Genomic DNA, 12,296 nt, shown 5'->3' with positions numbered 1-12,296 from the left:
ATCATGAGAAAGGCCTGGGGACGCCTGGGACGCCTAGGATGCGGTTGTTCTAATTATGTGACTAACTCCATGGTGTTGTTGGGATAACTCTACCTATGATAACATCAAATACTTTGCTGACACAAATGTCTTTTGACCTATGTCTCTTTCTCTGTTCCTTATGAAACTTTTCCCTCCATTCCTATCCTACCCTCTGGACCTTGTTCCTCATACCATTGTTGCGTGATCAGATTTTCCTTGCCTGGATGCTTTCAATAAAGGACTTCTGCTTTCTCATCGTATTTCCTACTGCAACAGAGTGGTGCCCTAAAAGAGACTTCATCAATGATCAGTTGGCCTGCACTGACCAGGGATTGACTGACCAGGGATTGACTGACCAGGGATCAAAAGCCATTCCTTGCTCGATCCAGTGAGGGGATAGGACGTCTGCCTCAGCTGCATCACAGCCCCATAGACCCTTGAGTCTGTGACAGAACAGTATGTTGTGACATTTTTTTTCACACGACAGTCGTGATTACTTTCTTTTCTTCCTTACTCTCTCCTTGTCTTTTCTTTACAAGAAGTAGCCTGAAAAAACCAAATGTTGTATGTTTCTTTTTAGTAGGCCAAAAAGCCTCAATTGGCAAATATTTCTTTCTCTTGCTAAATGTTTCCTTGGTAGTTCAAGCATCTTTTGATAACCATCAGAAAGTGATGTCCCTGGTATCCTAGGAAAGGAACCTTAAATTTAAATAATTGGGGAAAATTAGGGCAATGGCTAAGGCCATCAGCCTGCCCAGTACAAGTATCTCACCTTTCCACATGGAATTGCTGCCTATCAGCATTATGACCCGTTCAAGGGGCTATAAAGATATTACTTACAAATGACCTGGCGGTTCCTGCCCTAACTTGTCCTCCTCCTCCCTCTCCTGTGCTGCCACCACTGTATGGGTGCAGCTGAGATCCAAAAATGGGACCACTGCCTCCAGCAGATTTTGAGCCAGGCATAGAAAGATGTTTTCATGAAAAGCAATCAGAGGGAGAAATGCTTCAAGCTTTTTTAGTTATTTGAGGAGAAGGCCAGTGTCCCTGACACAAGAGTTTGCCATTTGCTGTTTTTGAGTAATTTAGAAAAGGTATTTCTAAAAATGGCAGTCAAAGTTCATTCACAAAAAAACATTGTTAAAGTTATTAAAAAATGGGTATAAAAATAACTGCATGGATCTGAAAGGTTCTTTTTTTTTATATAAATTTTATTGTTATATTCCCCATACAATTGCAGCCCCCCCATTCTGACCCCAGTCACTCCCCTCCCGCCCCCGCCCCCCTAAAAGTGTCTCTGGTTCATAGTTTTTTGTTGATTTTGATTTTCACTTTCTTATATTCATTTTCCTGGTCCCTTATTTAAGTTTTCTAGATTCCTGCTATGAGTGAGCCCATCCGGTATTTTTATTTTTCTTTTTGGCTTATTTCGCTGAGCATGATCCCTTCCAGCGCCATCCATGTTGCTGCAAATTGCATGTGTTTATCTTTTTTGAATGCTGAGTAATATTCCATGGTAGATATATACCACATCTTCTTGATACACTCATCTATTTTTGGGCATTTGGGTTGTTTCCAAAGCTTAGCTATTGTAAACAGTGCTGCTATAAACATAGGGGTGCAGGTGCTCTTTGGAATTGATGTTTCTGTGTCCTTTGGGTAAATACCTAGGAGTGGAATTGCTGGATCATATGGAAGCTCTATGTTTAGTAGGTCCAGAAATCTCCACACAGCTTTCCACAGTGGTTGGACCAGTTTGCACTCCCACCAACAGTGCAGGAGAGTTCCTTTTTCTCCACACCCTCGCCAACATTTGTTGTTGCTAGTTTTTTTAATATGTGCCATTCTCACTGGTGTAAGATGGTATCTCATGGTAGTTTTGATTTGCATTTCCCTGATTACAAGTGATGTTGAACATTTTTTCATATGCCTGTTGGCCATTTGCATTTCCTCTTCAGAAAAGTTTCTTTTTAGCTCTTCTGCCCATTTTTTGACTGGATTATTTTCTTTGTTGTTGTTGAGTCTCATCAGCTCTTTGCAGATTTTTGTGATCAGTCCTTTATCATTAGTGTTGGGTGCAAAAATGTTCTCCCAGTTGGTGGGGTTTCTCTTTGTTTTTGTTATTGTCTCTTTTGCTGTGCAAAAGCTCTTTAATTTGATGTAGTCCCAGCTGTTTATCTTTGCCTTCACTATCACTGCTTTGGGTGATGTGTCTGTAAAGATGTCTTTGATGTGCAAATCACGTAGTGTTTTGCCTATATTTCCTTCTATATATTTTATGGTTTCAGGTCTTATGTCTAGTTCTTTAATCCATTTTGAGTTGATTTTTGTGTATGGTGTGAGGTAGTGGTCAAGCTTCATTCTTTTGCATGTAGCGACCCAGTTTTCCCAGCACCATTTATTGAACAAACTTTCTTTGCTCCAATGCATATTCTTTGCTCCTTTGTCAAAGATTAGTTGACCATAAATCTGTGGGTTTATTTCTGGATTTTCTATTCGATTCCATTGGTCTGTATGTCTGTTCTTGTTCCAATACCATGCAGTTTTGATGATTATGGCTTTGTAGTATAGTTTGAAGTCTGGGAGTGTGATGCCTCCATTCCCTTCTTTTTTTTTCAGGAGAGCTTTGGCTATTCGGGGTGTTTTGTGATTCCATATGAATTTCATCAATAATTGTTCTATTTCTTTGAAGAATGACATTGAAATTTTGATTGGAATAGCATTGAATCTGTGTATTGCTTTTGGAAGGATGGCCATTTTAATAATGCTTATTCTTCCAATCCATGAGCAGGGGATGTCTCTCCATTTCTTTGTGTCTTCTTCTATTTCTTTTAACAGTGTTTTATAGTTTTCTTTGTATAGGTCCTTTACCTCTTTTGTTAGATTTATTCCCAAATATTTGATTTTTTTTGTTTCAATAACAAAAGGGATGGTTTTTTTGATTTCTTCTTCTTCAGATTTATTGTTTGTGTATAGGAAGGCTACTGACTTTTGCGTGTTGATTTTGTATCCTGCCACTTTACTGAACTGATTGATGAGTTGAATTAGCTTTTCTGTGGAGTTTTTGGGGTTCTCTATGTATAATATCATATCGTCTGCAAATAGTGATAGTTTGACTTCTTCTTTTCCTATTTGGATTCCTTGGATGTCTTTCTCTTGTCTTATTGCCCTGGCTAGGACTTCCAGTATTATATTGAAAAGCAGTGGTGAGAGTGGACATCCTTGTCTTGTTCCAGATCTTAATGGAATTGCTTTCAGCTTTTCACCATTGAGAATGATACTGGCTGTTGGCTTGTCATAGATGGCCTTTATGATGTTGAGGTATGTTCCTTGTATCCCAAGAATTTCAAGGGCTTTTATCATGAATGGGTGTTGCACTTTGTCGAAAGCTTTCTCAGCATCTATTGATATTATCATATGGTTTTTATATTTCTTTTTGTTGATGTGTTGGATAACGTTGATTGATTTTCGGATGTTAAACCATCCTTGTGTCCCTGGAATGAATCCTACTTGGTCGTGGTGAATTATCTTATGGATACATTGTTGGATTCTGATAGCTAAAATTTTATTGAGGATTTTTGCATCAGTGTTCATTAAGGAGATTGGCCTGTAGTTTTCCTTTTTTGTGTTGTCCTTGTTCGGTTTTGGCATTAGTGTAATGTTGGCTTCATAAAACGTTTTTGGTATTGTCCCTTCCTTCTCAATTTTTTGGAAGAGTTTGTGAAGGATAGGCACTAATTCATCTCTGAATGTTTGGTAGAATTCATTTGTAAATCCATCAGGTCCTGGGCTTTTGTTTTTGGGGAGGTTTTTGATTACCATTTCAATTTCGCTAATTGTAATTGGTCTGTTTAGGTGTTCTATTTCTTCTTTATCTAGCTTTGGGTGATTGTAGAGTTGTAGGAATTTGTCCATCTCCTCTAGATTGTTGAACTTGTTTCCATATAACTGTTCATAGTAGTTACTGATTATTCTTTTGATTTCTGCTGTGTCCGTTGTGATTTCTCCTCTTTCATTGATGATCCTGTTTATTTGTGCTTTCTCCCTTTTTTCCTTTGTGAGCCTGGCTAGGGGTTTGTCTATTTTATTGATTTTTTCAAAGAACCAGCTCTTGGTTTCATTGATCTTTTGGATTGTTTTTTTAGTTTCAATTTCATTTATTTCTGCTTTGGTTTTTATTATTTCTTTTCTTCTACTGGTTTTGGGGTTTTTTTGTTGTTCTTTTTCTAGATCTTTGAGCTTCGAGATTAGGTTGTTTCTTTGCGTTCTTTCTTGTTTCTTGATGTGAGCTTCTATTGCTATATATTTTCCTCTTATTACTGCTTTTGCTGCATCCCATACATTTAGGATATTGGTGTCCTCCTTGTCATTCAATTCAAAAAATTTTTTAATTTCTTCTTTGATCTCCTCATTAGTCCAATGGTCTTCCAGTAGTGTGGCTTTTAATCTCCATGAGGTAGGAAAGTTCCTTGCCTTCTTTTTATGGTTTATTTCTAGTTTGATGCCTTCATGGTCAGAAAAGATGGTTGATATGATTTCAATCTTGGTGTATCTGTTGATGTTTGTCTTGTGCCCCAGTATGTGATCGATCCTGGAGAATGATCCGTGTGCGCTTGAGAAAAATGTGTACTCCGTTTTTTTGGGGTTTAGTGTTCTATAGATGTCTGTTAAGCCCAATTGCTCTAGGTCCTTATTTAGAGCTTTGGTTTCTTTACTTATTTTTTGTCTTGTTGATCTATCCATTGTTGATAGTGGTGTGTTGAAGTCTCCCACTACGTATGTGTTTTCTCTGATGTCTGTTTTCAGAGAGGACAACAGTTGTCTGATATATTTTGGTGCTCCTTCGTTTGGTGAGTATATGTTAACGAGTGTTATTTCTTCTTGAAGTATTGTCCCCTTGATCATAATGTAGTGACCATTGGGGTCTCTTTTTATCTTTTTGAGTTTGATATCTGTTTTATCTGATTTAAGTATAGCTGTTCCTGCTTTCTTTTTTGGTCCATTTGCTTGTAGGATTGTTTTCCATCCTTTAACTTTGAGCCTATTTTTATCTTTTGTAGCTAAATGTGTTTCCTGGAGACAGCAAAAGGTTGGGTTTTGTTTCTTAATCCAGGCTGCAACTGTGTCTTTTTATTGAAGAGTTTAGTCCATTTACATTTAGAGTTAATATTGATATGTTAACATCTGTATTTGCCATTGTGTTTGTCTTTCCTTTGATTTTATTTATTTATTCTTTTAATAACTTTTTTTTTTTTTGGCCTTCTTTCATTGTTATTCGTCCCTCTGAGGTTCTGGCTTTAGGACTCCTTGTAGTATTTTTTGGAGTGGGGGTTTAGTTGCAATGAAATTCCGGAGTTTCTGTTTGTCTGGGAAGGTCCTTATTCTTTCTTCAAAGAGGAAGGAGAGCTTTGCGGGATAGAGTATTCTTGGTTGGCATCTGTTTTCTTGGAGTCTGTTGACTATGTCCCTCCACTCTCTCCTTGCCCGTAGTGTTTCTTCGGAGAAGTCTGATGTCAGCCTGATTGGTTTTCCTTTGAATGTTATCTGTTTCTTCCCTCTTGCCAGCTTCATTATTTTTTCCTTGTCCTGGATTCTTGGGAGCTTTTCTATTGTGTGTCTTGCTGTATTTTTCCTTTCGTCGTGGAAGTTTGGTGTTCTTCTTGCTTCTTGTATATCAATTTTCAGCTCCTTCTTCACATTTGGGAAGTTCTCTTCAATTATCTCTTTGAATATTTTCTCTGTTCCTACATCTCTCTCCTCTCCTTTTGGTATTCCTATAACTCTTATATTTCCTTTCCTCATGGAGTCAGATAGTTCCCGATGTCTTTCTTCGTTCTTTTTCCTTCGTACTTCTCTTTCCTTTTCTGTTTTGGTTCTTTTTATTTCTGTGTCTTCAAGATTACTTATTCGTTCTTCCATTTCATCTATTCTGCTTTCATTGCTTTTCCCAGAATTCTTTAGTTCTTCCATTAATTCTTTGGATCTGAAAGGTTCTTATCAAAACAGTACCAACCCACTATGGCTGGCTAGTGGAGGGGGCTGCTTCTGGTCTCAGAAAGCAGCTGCCTAGACCTTTGCTCCAGTGCTGGAATCATTGGCATGTCTCTGCTGCCTTGCTGCTATAGAGGAACTGGACTCTCCCTTTGTCCATGGTAACATACTAGTCTGGTTTTTTCTATGGGTAAAAAATTCTATTTCCCTGTCTTTTCCTATAGAATTCTTGTTGATTGAGTAAAAACTTCTAAATTGCTTATTGGGCCTGTAATAAGTTTCTTATTAAAATTAACTAATCTGGTAAAAACTATAAGGTGGAAATGCAACTTTCTTTGAGCTTAATTCCAACATCAGATTTCTGTTGAGTCTAAGAACAAACTGTAAATGAAGATCTTAATCTATCTCTTTTCCTGTCCTCATGGAAAGTGTCTTTTGTCTTAAAAATGTGCTTGGTCTCAATGAAGTAGAACAAAAACAATATAAAGCCAAAGGATCACTTCTTAGAGAACAAACTCAAAAAGGTTTTCTTGTGTAAGAAAGTTAGTAAAAACTGTTTGTCTTGGGCCTACCTGATGGCACAGGGGTTAATGTCTCAGAGCTATCAAGCTCTTGTCAGCCACTGCAGCATGAGTTTGATCCCCGGCCAGGGGATTAACCCACATGGCACAGCAGAACTCTCCTGTCTCGCCTGATGCTCCCTTCAGCAGTATATTTCAGTAGATCTGCCTGTTCTGCTACCATTCTGTCTCTGGTGAATCCTCCCCTCACCTCTAGCCTATACTCCAGTTCATATATGCATAAATAAATAAAAATAAATCTTTAAAAACAACAACAACAACAAAAAGCTGCTTGTCTTTAAAATTGTTGTGGTCTTGGGTCCTTGGTCTTAAGAAATGGTTAAAATCGGACACTTATTCTATGTAAAGATTTTTAGCTTCTATCTCAGTGGAAGCCTTGATATAAAAAAAAATTAAAACTCAGTTAAACGGATTTGTCAAACTTAAACTAAAACCTAAGTTCAAGACGAAGAGTCACTCCTAAAAATTTAACACGTTTTAAAGGAGTTACTCAAAACTAAAATTTAATCAATTAAAGTTTCTCAGTGTGTTTACAAATAAAATAACTAATTCTTAAAATTAGTACATATGGCCAGAATTTTAAATGACAATCAAGAGTTATCTGTGTCTGTAATTGTCTTTTGCCTCTGGAGGGTTAATTATAAATGGCACCTATATAAATTCTAATAAAATTGAGAATCTCAAATTTTGGTAAACAAGAACTTGTTCAAAATTTAATGGCTTAATTTGAAGCCTGCATGCATTAAGGTTACAATGTTGGATATTAACACTTTATTCTATAGTTAAATGTGTTTACTTAAAAAAGAAAGCTCATGGTATTTGGCAAAAAAGGAGTAATTAACCTGGTCTATGCTAACAAAGATAAAGTTGTTTATACTGAAACTTCTCTTGATAAAGTTCCTTTCCAGGAAGACTAATTCACTCATCTTTTCCCCCTTGAAAAAAAAACTACTTTTTTCCCCAGTAAATGCCCTGACTTCTTTCTCTGCTAGCTAAGGAATTCAAGATGACATCAAAAACTACCTAGATGAGCTACTGAGCTATACTGCGACTCTCACCAAAATACAGAAAATTATGCAATACTAAATCTCTCTAATGCTTCTTGCTTCTATCAGTTTATCTAGTGGTTGCCTAAAAAGTATCCTAGTGTATGTAATTGCTACATTTGCAAGTCTCTAATTTAAAATTCCAGTCCAAAGGGGGAAAAAAAATAACAACCAAAGCCATAACTGATATCTTCATCTTGAATTTGTTCTTTTTATCATTATTTATTTATTTTAAATATTTATTTATTCATGTATACAAGAGCTGGGGTACAGGCCAGAGGTGTGGGAGGTGAGAGGATTCACCAGAGACAGAGCGGGGAACAGAAAAAGCAGAGTGACTGACACTGTTGAGGGGAGCAGTGGGCAAGACAAGAGCGGTCTGCTGCTCCATGTGGGTTGCTCCTTGGCTGGGAGCATGAGTTCGATCCCCCGGCCAGCCAGGGAGCAACCCACATGGAGCAGCAGACCCCTCCTGACTTGAGCGCTGCTCCCCCCAGATTGCTTATAAAACTAAGATTTTGTTAAGTTTAATAACAATAATTTGTTAACTAGCTAAAGTCATTTTATCTAAAATTACTAAGCTAAAGTCATTTTATCTAAAATTACTAAGTTTTCAGGTTTACTTTTTGCTTTTTATTGTAAGGAAACTAAACTTTAATGTCATTTCACCTAAAAGAACATTAAAACGTGTTTATGTGTAAGTTGTCTAACTTAAAGGGATGATAGTATAACAGCTATTACAATATCTTATGATCTACAATAGGACAAAATAACTCTAAATGCAAGTAAAATAAGGTATGTTTTAAAAGGCCGGAATAGCTTAGGGAATGGATAAGGCTGCTTGGAGACAAGGTCATAAAACCAACCAGCATGACCAGAAAAAACAACCCAGCTCCAGGAACACAGAAGCAGAGGCCAGAACATGTTTCTGTGTCAAAGGCCAGCCCTGGAGACCAGACATCCCAGAAAATAACTGGCACAAACTGTAAAAGGACAAGGTCTCTTCTTCAGTGTGATGTTGGTTATGATCGTCCTTGTGCTACCAGTCTTACCACCGATAATTTCACCTCCTTCTCCTGGACTTCTCAAAAACAAAATCTACTCCAAACCTTTAGTTCCCTCTTACAAACCTCTGTACAAGAACTACAGGCCAAATTCCTTGTCCAACTTCAGCAAATCGTCAATGGTCTCCTAACTTTCTTCTCATTAGCTAATCCACAAACCTGGTGGTCTAGTTTCTCTCTACAGACTTATATTCAAATATTTTTATATCTCCTGTTTGTTTTTCTTTCTCACCTGCCTATGTTGATGGTGCTGCCTCTACATCCAATCATGTCACCTCCTGTAAGCCATGTTGATCGGCCAGACCACTCTTCATAACTTCCCTCCATTTCCCTCTCACCCAAATAATAGAAAAGGAGGATGTGTGGGTTCCTATGAGCTGGCCACTCATGGGCAAATCTGACCTATTTGCTACCTGAAAATTGCAGCAGAGCATTCCTTGACTACCTATGGACAATAGCCCATATTACAAGGCAGGCCCAGGGATCCTGGGATGCCTAGGCCACTGTTGACCTGATTATGTGACCAAGACTCCATGGTGGTCTCAGGATAACTCTGCTCGTGATAACGTCAATTACTTTGCTGACACAAATGTCTATTGACATATGGTCATTATATTCCCCTCTCTGTTCCTCATATAACTTTGTCCCCCATTCTAATCCCACCCTCTGGACCTTGTTCCTTTTACCATTGTGGCTTGATCAGCTTTTACTAGCCTGCATGCTTTCAATAAATGACATAAGAATATCTGCTTGAGCTGCAGAATCTTACCTTGCAGACCTGCTCCATAACTGCAGTGTCTCTCATGGCATTTCCCACCTCAAAAGTCTTCCTTTCACCTTCTAACCTCTAACTCCCATTATTTCCTCTGAGAAAATTCCCCTTTGTTTAATTTAGACTATGTGAGTTTTGGCGCTTGCAACCAAATGCCCTGGTTGTTACATAGAAACTCAGCTGGGAAAAGTGAAATAAGGGATACAAAAACCTACTTGTTTTGTTGTGTGCTAGGTATTTTTGTTTCCCTATAAATATTCTTGAGCTTTCTTCTGGAAATCATTTCAGTTACCTATTCCTTTCTGATCTTGTTTTTAAGATTTTTAAGGCAGTATTAAAGCTTTGTTTAAGTGTAAGGCTAATTTTCCCCAGTGGAGACAAAACTTTGTGATTTCTCTACACAATGTACTAAGAATTAAAAGGGTTTTGAGCCTGGTGGCACAATTTTGGTCCTGTGTAAGTACAAGGTACATTCCCTCTAATCCTTTCTGCTGGTTCCTCCTACAGCTTCAGGTTGTTTGCACACAGCTGCTTCAAAGATCACTCTCTTTGCTGCATTCTTTCTTTTTCTTTTTTTCCCCCATGTTAAGACTTTATAATGACCTATAAGTCACCTTCTTCCCTTTTAAATGCTGATGAAAAATAATGAAAGGCTAAGGACAGAACATTGTGAACTTTGTACTGTTAAAACTATCGCTCATTAAATGATCATTAGCTAATGTCACTAAATTTACATATTAAGACAATTATATATGGAATACTGTAAAAAATTACAGTAAAAGACTGAAATCTGCCTATCTCTGCTCAGGAAATCTCTTCATTCCCAATTCTGCTGAACTTTCAAGGGTGAACTGTGAAGCTCTCTTCTCACCATTACTCTTCTTACCTCAATCATTCTGGATTCTCAGTTGTCAGTTCTTTTTCTTTTTTTTTAAGATTTATTTTTATTTATAAATTGGGATGTAGGCCAGCAGTGTGTGGGGGGGGAGAGGATTCACCAGACTAGGGAACAGAACAGGCTGATCTACTGAAATACACTGTTGAGGGGAGCAGCAGGAGAGACAGGAGAGGTCTGGCCAGGGATCCAACTCGTGCTGCAGTGCTGCAGTGTTTGCTGATAGCTTCAAAGTACTGAGACTTAACCCCTTGCACCACCAGGGAGACCCTCTCACTTGCCTTTTCAAGGCAGGGAGTCTGTGTTTTCTGCTTGGGCTCCCTGTCCCTGTACCACTGCTCTAGAAATTCTCTTGGAGCAAGAAGTTGGGGGCAGTCACAGGACTTGTTTGTTTCCCATATTGCAGGAATACTGTCCATGGCCTAATATCCAATGGCTTGAAAACCACTATTTCATATATTTTGCCTATTTTTTGTTTGCTTCAGGTGAGAAAGTAAAGCTGGTTCATTTACTCCAACTTTCAGGACTGGAATTCTTTACCCTGTACGGATTAGATTCTATTGTGTGAGACTTTGTGTTGGAAGGGAGGCCTGGTTGTTTAATTTGCAGAGCTCATAGAAGCTCAGGCTGTTCCAGCCCCTTAAGATTTTACTATGTACTCCTTGCCTTCGTTTATCTTTATATTGGACAAAATACTTCCCGGTTTTAGTGCTGCCATCTTTTCCAGTAATATCTGTTGGATACTTTGAGTTACTCCTGCTTTCAGGTCTTACTACTTTTCTGCTTTCTCCACCATGGAAGCTATTGCCATAGAGTTCTTGGGGCTACTGGGGATTTGTCACCATTCACCTGTATTTTGGGATTCGTGAGAATATCTTGGCACCTAGTTTTTTTTGCAAATGTTACCTGTGTGATTTTGGTTTTACAATTTGCTTATTTTGCCTGTTTTTATATGGGGATATAGAGATTAAAAAATAAAATTGCTATCATTTTCATTTCCCCAAAATCCTGTTGAAATCTCTTGAGATTCTTATTTTATTATGCACTTCTGTTGGACAATTTTTTTCACCAGTAGTTTGTATGTTTTCCCTTCTAAATAATTTTATTTATTTATTTATTTACATTGTTGTTCATTTTTGTACAGTATTTGATTTCTCCCCTCAGGTGTAGTCCCCATAGTTCTCCTGCCACCATAACACCTGTGCTCTTTCCTCCCCTGTTTTGACCTATGTCTTTCCCCCTTCCCTGCTGTGTACCTCAGATCTATGGTCAGTTTGCAAGTTTTGTATTTTTCCTGCCCCTTTGTTTGTATTTTCTATATTCCATATATGTGAAACCATCCATTATTTCCTTTCCCTTCTGACTTACTTTGCTTGGCACAATCCCTTCCAGCTCCACCTATGTTGCTGCGAATGGCATGAGTTTATCCTTTTTGATTACCGAGCAGTATTCTGTTGTATGTGTGTATATAAACATACAATATCTCCTTGATTTATTCGTATGTTTTGGGGCATTTGGGTTGTTTCTATATCTTAGCTATTATAAACAGTGCTGCAGTAAACATATCCTTTTAAATAATTTTAAGTTCTTCATTCTTTCCTTTCAAAAGCTGCTGCTGTCTTTTTACCCTCCTCCTTCTTTTTCTTCCCCCTCCCCCCCAGCCATTTCATGTAAGAATATATTCCATTCAGTCAAAACTCTTTACCTGTTTCTTAACTTTCTTTTCTATCAGTTTATTCCAGGACAAGTGTTTCACCATCACTCCTCCAGGCGGTACTGTCAGTACAGCTACTCTATGTCATGTGAGGATCAGAAACAGGAGCAGTCCTCAGTTAATCTCACAGATGAAAGGTTCGGCGCAGTAAAGAAAAGGAGAGCCAGGCTAAATTTCTCAAAGGGAGGAAAAGTTTATTGTGCCCCGGGTGG

This window comes from Talpa europaea, assembly GCF_964194135.1.
Source record: "Talpa europaea genome assembly, chromosome: 4".
NCBI lineage: Eukaryota > Metazoa > Chordata > Mammalia > Eulipotyphla > Talpidae > Talpa > Talpa europaea.
This window is presented reverse-complemented; position numbering follows the sequence as displayed.